This window comes from Amborella trichopoda, chromosome 8 (genome assembly GCF_054954075.1).
Source record: "Amborella trichopoda isolate Santa Cruz 75 chromosome 8, AtrichopodaSantaCruz75HAP2 v2.0, whole genome shotgun sequence".
NCBI classification, from domain to species: Eukaryota; Viridiplantae; Streptophyta; class Magnoliopsida; order Amborellales; family Amborellaceae; genus Amborella; species Amborella trichopoda.
In genome coordinates this window covers 2,024,178-2,036,465 of record NC_142343.1, presented here as the reverse complement: position 1 = coordinate 2,036,465, position 12,288 = coordinate 2,024,178, and the positions used below count along the sequence as shown (strand labels likewise).

General features: G+C 36.9%; 1 long non-coding RNA gene across 42 annotated transcripts; it reads right to left on the bottom strand.

Annotated features, from left to right (window-relative positions):
* Nucleotides 1-295: 295 nt before the first annotated feature.
* On the bottom strand, nt 296-11,265 carry LOC110007596 (uncharacterized). 42 transcript variants are annotated; one of them, XR_016060276.1, is made up of 9 exons: nt 10,895-11,212; nt 10,324-10,467; nt 9,986-10,221; nt 9,215-9,295; nt 8,973-9,021; nt 8,322-8,465; nt 6,531-6,578; nt 1,023-1,471; nt 296-708 (listed from the first exon to the last, which is right to left on the bottom strand). It is a non-coding gene; the product is annotated as an uncharacterized LOC110007596 (long non-coding RNA). The 42 variants fall into 42 exon arrangements; XR_016060282.1 differs by having other exon boundaries at nt 296-804; nt 1,023-1,372; XR_016060279.1 differs by having other exon boundaries at nt 1,023-1,372.
* Between the last annotated feature and the right edge of the window lie 1,023 nt (nt 11,266-12,288).

The window sequence follows — 12,288 nt, the reverse complement described above, 5'->3', positions numbered from 1 at the left end:
GTGGGAAACAAACACATCCAAAAGTATCAAGGAAGGAGTAATTAGGTTTACTATTAAAATGCTTTAGCAAAGGATATTTGAAAGACTGGGTAGTACTTGATAAAAAGTAATTGTGGCAAGCCACTTGCATAAATCAGGTTAATCTGGGATCAACTACTTTCATCAATGTGGCAGTGCTTGATGAAGAATTCCATGACAACTTAAATATTCTTTACAAGCATAAGAAGTAAACTCACCAGCGCCATCTAATGGAATGTCTTAAGTTTGCAGGAAAATTACCAAGGCATGGAAATTATGCAATCAATCAAATTCATCGGAATTTTGTTTTAAAAACTATATCCAAGCGTATCAAGTATAGTAATCTACAAATATTACATAAAAGCGAGAATCAGTAAAGGAAATAACTGGCACTGGGCCCTAATAACACTGTGAATTCAATCAAGAGGAGAATGTTTATCAAAATAATTAAGAAGAAACTCATAATGATTGCCTCATTGGCAAGATGAATGCAAGGAGCGAAAAGGCAAATCGCCAACAAAGTTTGGGAGAGCTTTGCCTAATTGGCAAGATGAATACAAGGAGCAAAAAGGCAAATTGACAACAAAGTTTGGGAGAGCTGACTTTCTTCCCAAGCCACGAACAATAGAGTAACTAGCATGACCCGGACAAGCATGCCACAAAATGTACAGTTTTCCTTTAGCTTTAGAACTGCACATAGCCAAAACAAAGGGACTTTTATCTTGGAGTACAAATATGCCTTCTCCCATCACCCAAATAGCAATTACCTTCCTGGCTTTGTTGGTCCTTCACAACCATAAGGAGAGAATTCAAAGGAACACTTGAAATCTTTTGGAAAATTAAATATAGATAAGAGTTGCTTCTTTATTTTGGGAAGAAGTAAAACACTGGGAATATGTAATGAAGCAAGAGAAGTGGAAATAGAAGCAGTTTTAATATGAATTATGGGAAGCGCTATACCATCTCCTATAAAGACAATGCAAGAATTGTAATAGGAACCATACCTCGAACTTGAGAGTTGTCATCTTTCATACGAGCAATTGTAATTGTGTCAAGAACCCAAGATCAATAAGTTGGAGCAGCGGTTGACAGGTTACCAAGGTCATGGGCTAAGGCAGAACAATATCTAGCAACATGACCAGGTCGTCCACAATATTGGCAAGTTATACGTGTTTGCATAGCCACTTGTGGTTGTTGACGCAGAGATTGACAGTGGGATGGGTCGGCTCCAAGAATGCCCAGTTGATCCTGAATATGGCCTTTGCTTCCATGACATCAACGTCTCGGCCATAATCACCTCTATGCGATCCTGAGGTGCTGACACGAGCTTGAGGATTTTTCTTAACCAATTGAGCTTCATATGAAAGTAGAGAGGATTGAAGCCCAGAGAATAATGGGAATGAGGGCATAGTCATATAGGAAGTCCTAAAGGACTTAAATTCTGGACCAAAACCTTGAAGAGTATACAAAAAGCATGTCCAATCACTGACTATGCTACCAATGGCTAATGCTTGGGTGGTTTTTGTGTCACTCTAGATATTAATAAATGTGTTGTTTGTATCAACCTAAAACATATTAATAAGTATGTCTTGGACACATATTCAGGCATGTCATACACAACAAGTTTCTAATATTGCACTTCAAGGATTCAAATGAACACATATAAATGCTTCAGCATGAAATTCAAGGATTCAAATGCATCTATTGTGTGATGCAATCGGATATGCGCCTTAATCATCTTGGTATTTCTTGGAACCTACCGATAATTGATAGTCAGCATTACATGGATACTGACACAAGTGTCAATATCTTGTACGTATTGGGTTGTCTAGTACATGGGGTCAAAAAGCTGGTACTTCTCCCATACATCTGTACAATATGTAGGCTTAATGTAATACAACAATAGATATTCGATCACCTATCTTATGGTGGGTGCTCTAGTATAATGGACCACTTTTTATACTTGTATGTACGTAGTTACATCCCATGTGTTGCAGTATATATGTTACATATATTAAATAACTCAATAATATATAGTATAAATTGGCACACTTTGTATACATAATTATGACTGAAGGTTGGTAGACTACAACATGCTTACACCTGACGATTGGTGTTCCCCACAAGCTTGCTTTTTGCTACAGCATAAATGCATTTATATTACCAAAAAAAGAGCTCAATTTGAATTGCCAGGATTAGAACCGTAGACCTCTTGAGTACAAGGTGAACATTGGTGCAACCCCATAGGCAATATGAATTTTGCAATATAAAAATCCACGACACGTGTGTTTGCCATAAACTCAAGAGTTCATGATGCCACAGACACGTACAGTTACTTGTCACCACGTTCTGTACATGTAGACACATGACAGCTTGCGACACCAAGTGAAAGGAAAGGTGTCCAGGCAATGTTGTCGATAGCATGCTATGTGTGTGTGTGTGCGTGTGTGTGCAAGTGTGTAATTGCAGTCACTAATTGATTTAGGTTAGCATGACATTTGATGCACTAGTATCTTGCTCGAACTACCTGACTATGTGCTATAGGAGAACATGATCTTCTCGATAGTTGACTCTGTGTGGTTATTAAAACCTAGGTTAACCGATAAAACAGAGGAAAATCCTCAACATCCCGCTATCACGTATAAAATTTACAATGTGTTTCATCAACGGAGAGATGAAATATTTATGTCCTTAATGTAATTGGAATAATAATGCCAAATTAAGGATCAAGTTTACATAAGTGATCAATACTATGCTCATGCCTTGTGTGGTCAGCGCCTGGTATAACTCATTCCAATATGGCTTAGGCTTGTGACTCATCACTAGCATTTTTGTGAACCATACCTAGCCAAAATTGTCACAATTGCGTCATGACACGCTCTATAAAGTCTATGGAAAAAGACTTGCATAGACAAAGTATGTAATGTTCAATGTTGGTCAATGCAGCATTTGAATTGACAGCTTGGCAATAAGCAGGCGACTTGGCAGTGCATCAGGCACAGGCTGATATTGCAATAGAAAGTGGATGACAACATTTCACATCGCCCTAGAGCTGGCAATGGCGGCCTGGCCAGGCTGCCCAGCCCGGTCGCCCAGTCCCGTCGCCCCAGCCTTAAAAAAGTGGGGCTTGAGCCACGAACTATGGCCCGAGGTATGGGCTAGGGCAGGTGCCAGCTTTGCTTGGCCTAGCCTTAACAAGGCCAAGGCCGAGCCTGGGCAGGCCCTATGGGGATAAGAGCCAGGCCAGGGCCAAGGCTGGCCCGGCCTGTAGCCACCTTTCTGCATCGCAAAATCTGCTATTGAATGAAGCTCCACATTCTCAGCAGAAGACTAAATAGTGTCCAACATGGGCGCTAGGCACTAAGTCCACCTTCTCAAGGACACTTGTCAATATTCCAAAGGTCGGGCACATAACCCACTCCCTCAGAGGATACATGTCTCGCTTAGAGGAGTTGGATGCACATTTGTAAGGTTTCAATAACCGTCCTTCAACATGTCAACGAATTTTATCCGCCCACTACTACAATAACCACCCCACTACAAGAAATTTTTTCCACTAAGGGACCCTCAAAAAAGTCAATATAAATGAGCTTTGTAGGAATCTACAACGGAGATAAGTGAGGGTAATACCAACAAAGAGATAATATGAGAAAAACAAGGGACAGAGTGGACAGAAGAAAGAAAATAGATTGCAAAGGTGCATCATAGTAAGGAACGGAAAAAAATACATCAAGTATAAGAAAGTATAAGTGAGGAGCAAGTTATATGGCAAAAAACCCATGATGTACTATCTTCTCCTAACTTTATTCCTTTTGTTAAGTATTTTCTTTCTTCTTCTCTCCCACAATGTAATGAATTAAACAGCGGTGTTTTATAGTAGCGGATTTCAGATTTAAAACAAACTTGGGGTTGGGACTGTAATCCCCAAATCTAAATAGAAAATCCCTTGCTTGGGACGAGCTTCTTTCTATTCAAATGTGTATGCATCCTTGCAAAATGGAAGTATACATGTTTTTAGCAAACAACTGACAGATGATCACATTTGAAGCTATTCAAGTACTATATGATTAATTATGAGCTCCTTTATAGACTAATCAACTCAGTTTTAAGTTGAAGAATATTAGCAAGGGTTTCTAATTGATATGTATTGTATAAAGTTTTCAATACTGCTTGAGATGTTTCAAGTGCCTTACTTCAATAAGAAAATCATCCAACAAAGTAGAAAGGAAACATCTCAATACGATTTTGTCTTTCATTAGCTGTTGCTGCTGTTCTAAATGTTTAGGATTTATCCCTAGGTTAAACCTTGATACTGTTTTTGTGAGCTGAGGTAATTGTCTCTATGCAACTTAATAGAAATAAAGTATGGAAAGAACATCTTGTTCTTAGACCACAATAGACCAATTGTTGTCCAAAGACGAAATTGTCGACCCTTTGTACTCTGCCTCTAAATAGTGTGGTGTGGAAGCCATGCGACATGCTGACATGGCAATGCAAAAGCCCATGGCACCCACATGTCCCTAGAGGATTCCAGAAGCCAGTGTCACCTAGACACCTTGCCTTCGCTTGGTGTCATGTGGCAACACTTGATTGCACGTGTCTGCTAACATAATCACCATTTGAGCACATATTGACACTTTTTATTAAAGTATCGTGCTTCTTTCAACACTAAGGTCATAATGCCCATCCGACAACACAAAAAGTTATTCAGTATATAAATCATAAAATGCAATCCATGGGGATGGCACTTCATTTTGTCAAGCATAACAGTTGGCTGAATATCTACAGTTATTTATATAAACTATAAATCTATTTCTTGTATAAACATGTTAGACAAACACTAGCTTTTTGTTCCAAAGTACTAGACACCCCAAATTGTAGTAGATATTGACACTCATGTAACACTGCCAGAAGCAAGTTCCCACCATTTTGACTCTTGAAATTCGATCTAAAAGTTAAAAATCTATAATAATTCTATTTTGAGTATAATCAAATATATTAGGTAATTTTCAGCTGAATTTCAAACCAATAAGATGCCTTACTTCCAATTTTCAAGTGATTTGCAGTTCTAATATTTTGTTCGAAGTCCAAATAACAGTTTTTGATGGGTTTAAGTAATTTTGGCAAAATTTCCTTTCAATATCCATCAATCAGGTCCCAATTCGCTTCAATATTTGATAAAGTACCTCATGAGAAGATTTCAAGTAATCGGATGGCTAGGATTCCATAACAATACTACATAATGTGGTGCGGTTACATCTGGTTTCCCCAGATGTTTCAGGTGGTTCAATAATGCTTTTTCAAATTATTTTGCCTATATGTACCACATTTTGAGAGAATTATCTGACTTTTGGACCCTTGGACAATTTCTAACAATTTTCAACTTCAAGTCCTTAAGAGTTCTAGAAACCTAACATACTAAACTCTAATTCCTAAAACCATTCACATGACCAAAATATTCAAGAGACCTAAAGTAAGACCTTCAAAACCCAAGTCAAGTGAAAACCCTTAAGACCCCTGATCCAAGATGACAATCCTTGATCAAAACGCTAAGGTCTTAGCCTTTTCCCTTCCAATCTTTGAGCAAAAATCCTGCAAGCCTTTCAATCCATCATTCAATTCAATTGTAAGATTCCATTAAACTCTATTCAAATAGGAAAAGGCTCTAATCCAGGCCCCAGATTTGGAGTCGAGCCTATGACATGGTACCATAAGTTTTTCATTGTCTTCCTTGATTTCTTGTATTTTCTCTTCATCTCTCATTTATCCGTTTTCAGTTTCAAAGTTATTTTGCTTTTGTAATTTGACAATCCATGTTTTCCCATTTTCCCCATACTGAAGTTGACTTTCAGTTTATGTCCATATCAGAGAGAACGCATCTAGGATTCCTCATCCAAATTTAGATAAACAATTTGACATTCACCATGAGCTTATGTTTCGCCCAAGCCAAACTTGAGCAATATTTTTCAGCTAGACAAACCAAGCCTAGACAAGCATGCTAAATAAAATTCCAGCAAAGTCAAACTAGGCATGACTTTGTTTAATTTACTATGTAAACAATATATAAAAGAATGTAGAAATGAATATTCTATATAATGACCTCACCTAAATTCAAGACTCAAGATATTATATTATATAGTTTAAATATTTTTTATACAGTACTATTTATGTTTTTATACTTCACTTGTTCTTGGCTCGGGTTTGCTCATCTATGGCCTCACTTAAGTAAGCAAGTCAAGCTAAACCAAACTCAAGCTTACCTTCCATTTAATCAAGCCAAGCTCAAGCAAGGTGGTCAAGTTTTATACTTCACTTGTTCTTGGCTCGGGTTTGCTAATCTATGGCCTCACTTAAGTAAGTCAAGCTAAACCAAACTCAAGCTTCCCTTCTAATTAATCAAGCGAAGCTCAAGCAAGGTGGTCAAGCTCTAGCCAAGGATGAGCTGGTGCCTTGCCAATGCAACCCAAGCTTGAACATGCCCAAACTAGGTTTGGCTCAGTTTGAGGACATACCTACCAAGTTGATTCCACATTATGAGCGATTTGCTAGACCGAGGGCACCTGGCAATCAGACATATGACATAAGAGTTTAACTAAGCCTGAAACGAACCATTTACCAAAAGTTTCACGACAAGATGATTGGTAAATTCAAATTTTGGTTTAAATTTAAACATGTACACTATAGTTTCATGATATCCTGGGGTAGATCCATCCTAATTGAGAAATTAATTCGGGAATAGAGCGTCATTTGGGGACATTGAAATGGAACGATTTATCAAAAATTTTGGTCACAATAGTACTAACACTCCATTGGAAACTCAGTATCTTTTGACGGTTTGCTCATCCCACCTTATTACTCTAGTATGCATACTCCATCCCATTGATTTAAAGCCCAAAACAACTGGACTGATTCCCAAATAGGATGGGCCGTTTTAAATCATTGGTCCACCCAAAGCAGTCTATACTGGTTTTTTCATATTATTCTCCCACATTGAGATAGTAACCTTGTGAATGTCCTATTTATGGGCGAAAATATTTTAGCAATAATTGTTAATCCACAAGAAGATGTCTGAAATTTTTTGGCTTATTGCCTTCAATATTGAATGATAGAACCAAAACATGACAAATTTGAGAAAGGAGGTGGTTTTCATGTGTCAGTTTACTCACCTTATTCAAGTATGATCACTTTCCGAAATCCACCTTAAATGGATTTTGACTTAAACTTTAAAATAATGTTATCAAGATCGAACCGGCCATCGAACTAGTGGGGGATCTGGTCTAGTTAAAATCGGTCTGACCATTGGTTGAATCAATTGAAAAGGATTTTAGACAAATAAAAAACAAATAAAAACAATAGTTTAAAATATAAAATATATTAAAAAATTATCCTACTTTGTTAAGCCGATCGAACTGGTCAAAATTGATTGGTCCAACTAGTTAAAATTCGTCAAACATTGGTTTTGACCGGCTTTCTACTAAACCTGATTTTTGCTTTGAACCACACCCACCAAGGCACCGGTCAACAGCCCAACTGGTTGGACCAGCTGGTCAAGTCCAATATTGATAACTATGATTTGAAGCATAACTATCACATCCAAACCAAACCGCCTGATCCGACAAGTGAGATGCCAACCAGTGCCTTGGCCAGTCTGGTCCAAAACAAAAATCAAGCACGGTAAAAAACCAATCAAAACCAATATTTGACTAATTTTGAGAGGTGGGCCAGTCAATTTTGACCAATCAAACTGGTTAAACAAAGTGGTATATCCTTTTTACAATATATTGTGTTTTTAAACTATCATCTCTATTTTTTTTTATTTTAAAAATCCGATACTAGTGGTTCAATTGGTGACCGAAACGGTTTTGACTGGACCAGATCCCTCACCAATTCGGTGTCCGGTTTGATCTTGATAACATTGATTTAAAATGTCAATTATCTCAATCACCATGATATTGAATCTGAATTTTTTTATTTAAAAAATAGATGATTTTAGACTTTGTTTTTAGAACATTTTTTGACCATTCATGTTAATTCTTTTAAATTTATTTATTTTTAAGGTTTCCCCTTCTTTTTTATCAGATTCATGATCGCCATAGTCTAGATCATCGACTCGTGAAATTTTAGAATCAAAATCCTTCTCTAAGATGGATTCCATAAGGAGACCGCACTTGAATAAAAATACACCAAAAAAATTTCCTTCAAGAAAAGATACACTTATTTTGGAGAGGATGAGGTCTGAAAAAATTTATTTTTCCAAGAGATCACATAACATAAGATTGAAGAGAGTGTGTCAAGTGATAAACTCGAATTGAAGAACTTTAAAGCCTCCTTCACACATCAGCATCACCAAATGGTCCAGCAGTGCTATCTGCTAAATGTAACAGTCTTCAACCTTCTGCAGCTTAAGCACTTGACTTCAAAGAAGCAAACCAAGTGTAGAGTCTAATCTGAAAAAAAAAAAAATTCGGAAAGAGGGATTCATCCTTATTCACATAAACCAGTGTGCGCGGATTGGATTTAATCATATAGTTTCATGTATAGAACAAGCTCATGTTTGGTAAAGAAGGAGTTTAAAGACAAAATAACAATAACCAGGTAGGAAAGATTTTAGAGTTTAATGTAATACTATTCTATCAAGCCAAAACATATCCGCCTTCTCATGCAGGAAGGATCTTAACTGCTTAATAAATTCAGAGAAATTTATGCTAATTTCCTCTAAATTACTGTTATTTAATAATTCCCCAAAAAGTATGATTTTATGTTCATACAAATTTTTTTTTTTCAAATTTCTAATTCTTTCCCAAATTCCCCTACTTCAGACCTTGACAGTCCAAAGTTTAATCTTTTTTTGCTCATAAACTTACTTCAGATCCTAAAAGTCTAAAGCTCCAAATGATTTGAGACATGGAAACAATGAAATTCAAATGATTGGAGACATTAGAGTAAGCTTTTACCTCCAGTGCTATCGTTTGTGGCCCTGAGTTCTTTTTCAAGCTTGACATCCTGAGGAAAGAGATTAGATGAACAATAACTGATTGATCTGAACCAAGAAATTCAAGAATGTTTTCCGCTTCCCTTAATATTTATGCAAGGTTCTAGGTGCCATTGTATTTGTTCTCTTTCGGTCATTATTTCCTAATAATTTCTGCATATAAATAATTTTGTCACAATAAGGTTAAAAAAAGGTCATAAATACCCTTTCTAGGTGGGGCCCAAGACCAATACTGTCAGTATCAACCGATATATTGGATATGAAATCTGGAAGCATAATTGTTACCTAAAAAAAAAAGTACAATGGGTGATATTTCAGAAGTATCAAATATGGTAGAGCTTTATAATGGATATCGAGGGAGTACTATTTGTATTATTATTCACTTTATTTCCAAAGAAATGAACATGATCAGAACTATAAATGGATATTGTGGAATATATTTCTAAGATATATTGGTATAACAGGATCTATTTTGGATACAATGCAGTTTTCTTTTTAAAATATCAAAACCTATATATCAGCCTTCACACTGATATAGATTGGTAAATATATTTGAAAAACTAACACAATTTGACCATATCGCCTGATAGTCTAGTTCTCAAAACTGTGACCATATAGTGATGAGCAAGATCTGGAGTTGACGCATCGGCCTAGATATCCCATTTGATGACAGATGTTTGAAAAATGGCCACAATGCATTTGTTGTTTCAAGAGTCATCTAGCACCATAGTCATCACAATACAAAGGCGGAGAACCAGAACGCATAAAAGCAGGTATGTTCAGAAGTAGGAGAGCACAAAAAAGATGATGAACTAAGTGTCATGAAACAAAATAAGAAATGAAAGATGCACCCTTGTCAGAGTTAATCTTTTTGAATTATGAGAATGAATTCCATTTTAAGCTTCTACGCCTGTTTTAGATCAGGTACCAATCTCTTTGAATTATGAGAATGAGCTTCATTTTAAGCTTTTATACCTTTTATAAAGCAGGCACTATTTTGAGCTTTCCATCTGTTATAGTAGAGGGACCATTTACTTTCTCATGATAAAGCAGCCCCCAGGGAATCAATGGGGAGGATTGCCCATAGATAACACATGCTTCTCATGATAAATCCATAGGAGATTTAATTTAAAGAAAGCCCTCAAACCTATTGTAATGAAGGCTTGGATGGAAAACAAAGGGGTGCTGCTTGTAAGCCTCTCTTGTATATGCTGCAAGTAAAAAAGAAATAATGAGATATCGAATAAATTCAAGCATAATGCAAGGTAAATTGATTACATTTTAAGATTCATCAAATCCTCGATCGAAGATACCTAGCACCCCACCGAAGAACTCTTTCAGCTATAACTTCATCTTCATGTCTCTACCTCTCGATAGGGGGCACAAATCTGGACCGTCCACAAAAATGGTGCCATGGCAATGGCCTGGAACGCCGTTGTATGAAATCTGGCTGACCCCTAGATTCATGTAGCAAATGAGTGGCAAAATGCATCAAAGTTACACAAATTCTATATGTTGATATATAAATAACATGGGTATCATTAAATCAAAACACAAGTCAAGAAGGAAACAAAGATTAGTACCATCATAGCATATAAGAAGAACCCATAAAATATACATTACACAAAATTTAAAAACACTAAGCATATATCTGGCATGCCATTATGTTTTTCTATTTAATCTTCATAACCTGGGTTGAACATATGGCTATAATGGATTGTGGGGCCATAATTGGGCCATCAAATCCTAGAATATAAAGATGATTTGCTGCATAATATTGGTTCCTACATATTGGGAACATTGTGATAATTACAGATGAACCAAAGTGCATGAGCATTAAGCTATCTAACAAAGAAAAGGGATTGAACAGGCTCAGATATTTACTTCAACCCTGACCACGGGTTGATCAATAATTCACTCAGATTTTCACTAAACTTCTTGCAAAAATAAAAAAAAAACTCCACTTAAGGACCAAAGCCACAGCAGAAAAATACACATCACAGATGTTTTCTTGTTGTTATCTACTGCTAGTCGAATAATTTGTTTAGCAATCAATATCTTTGCTAATACTGCAAAACCATGAAACCCTAGAAACCAAATGGGGCAGGTCTTTTGCTGAAGGGCCTTCGCAATACAATACGAATCCAATTGTCCATTCTAAGCTTTCTGGAACTGAAAACCCTAACTGATGATGTGAATGACGAAGAAGAAAACGATAAAGCAGCGGAAGATGTTGGGACTCAGCCGTCATTCCCCTTGTACAAATGGACCAGCCCAGTATTGTCTTGACGTGGCCTTTTTTTTTTTTTTTTCTTTTTTTTTTTTTTTTTTTTTTTGGGTTTCGTTTGTATTGAGTGGTGGCTTTAAATAATCAAAATAAAACGCACCTTCAAATAGTATCGAGAGTTGTGGTTTCAATACCGAAAATATTTGTAAGAGCTTTATAATATATTTTCCATCTCTAACTATAAAATTTAAAGCTTCAAAATTTGTGCAAATTGAGCAAATCTATAAGAACTCGAAAATCTTGAAAATTAACTGTTGTATTATTTCTAAAACTTAAAATCTATTTTTTTCTTATGTCTATGAAAACAACCTCTTATAATGAAAGTTTTGAGGATCGCTCTAATTTGATTGTTTAGGGCCTCGTATCTATATAAATTTTGGGAAAAATTACAAACACTGCCCCCTCAAAATATACTATTTATACAACTTACCCCATCCAAACATTTTTTTTCACTTTTTTCTCAAAAGTATACTTTCTATGCAAATACCCCCAACCAAAAAAGTTCTTTTTTTTTTTTATGAAATGCTCTTCCCGTACAAAAAAATCAATTGGCGCTGACTATCGGACCCAAGTAGCACATTATCGAAGTGCAATATGCAACTACCGGAGCATACTATCTAGAACATATAATGCTGGAGAGCCCTTGGATACTGCCGGAGCGCTGTGACTCTAGGACAAGTATTGCCGGGAGCCCTATTCAAATGCCGGGGCGCCTCATCTCCAGAACAAGCACTGTCAGAGCACGTTTTGCAAATGCTGGAGTGTTGTCGTCTCCAAGACATGCACTGTCGGAGCACATGTGTCTCGAGTGCCAGAGCGATGTCTCTCGAGTGCCGGAGCGCCCCATGCAATTGCCAGAGCGTTGTGGCTCCAAAGCATATATTGCCAGAGCGCCCTTTGAGACTGCCGGAGCGCATTGTCTCCATAATGTGTACTGCCAAAGTGCCTTATGCTACTGCCGGAGCGTTGTGTCTTCAGTGCCGGAGCGCCC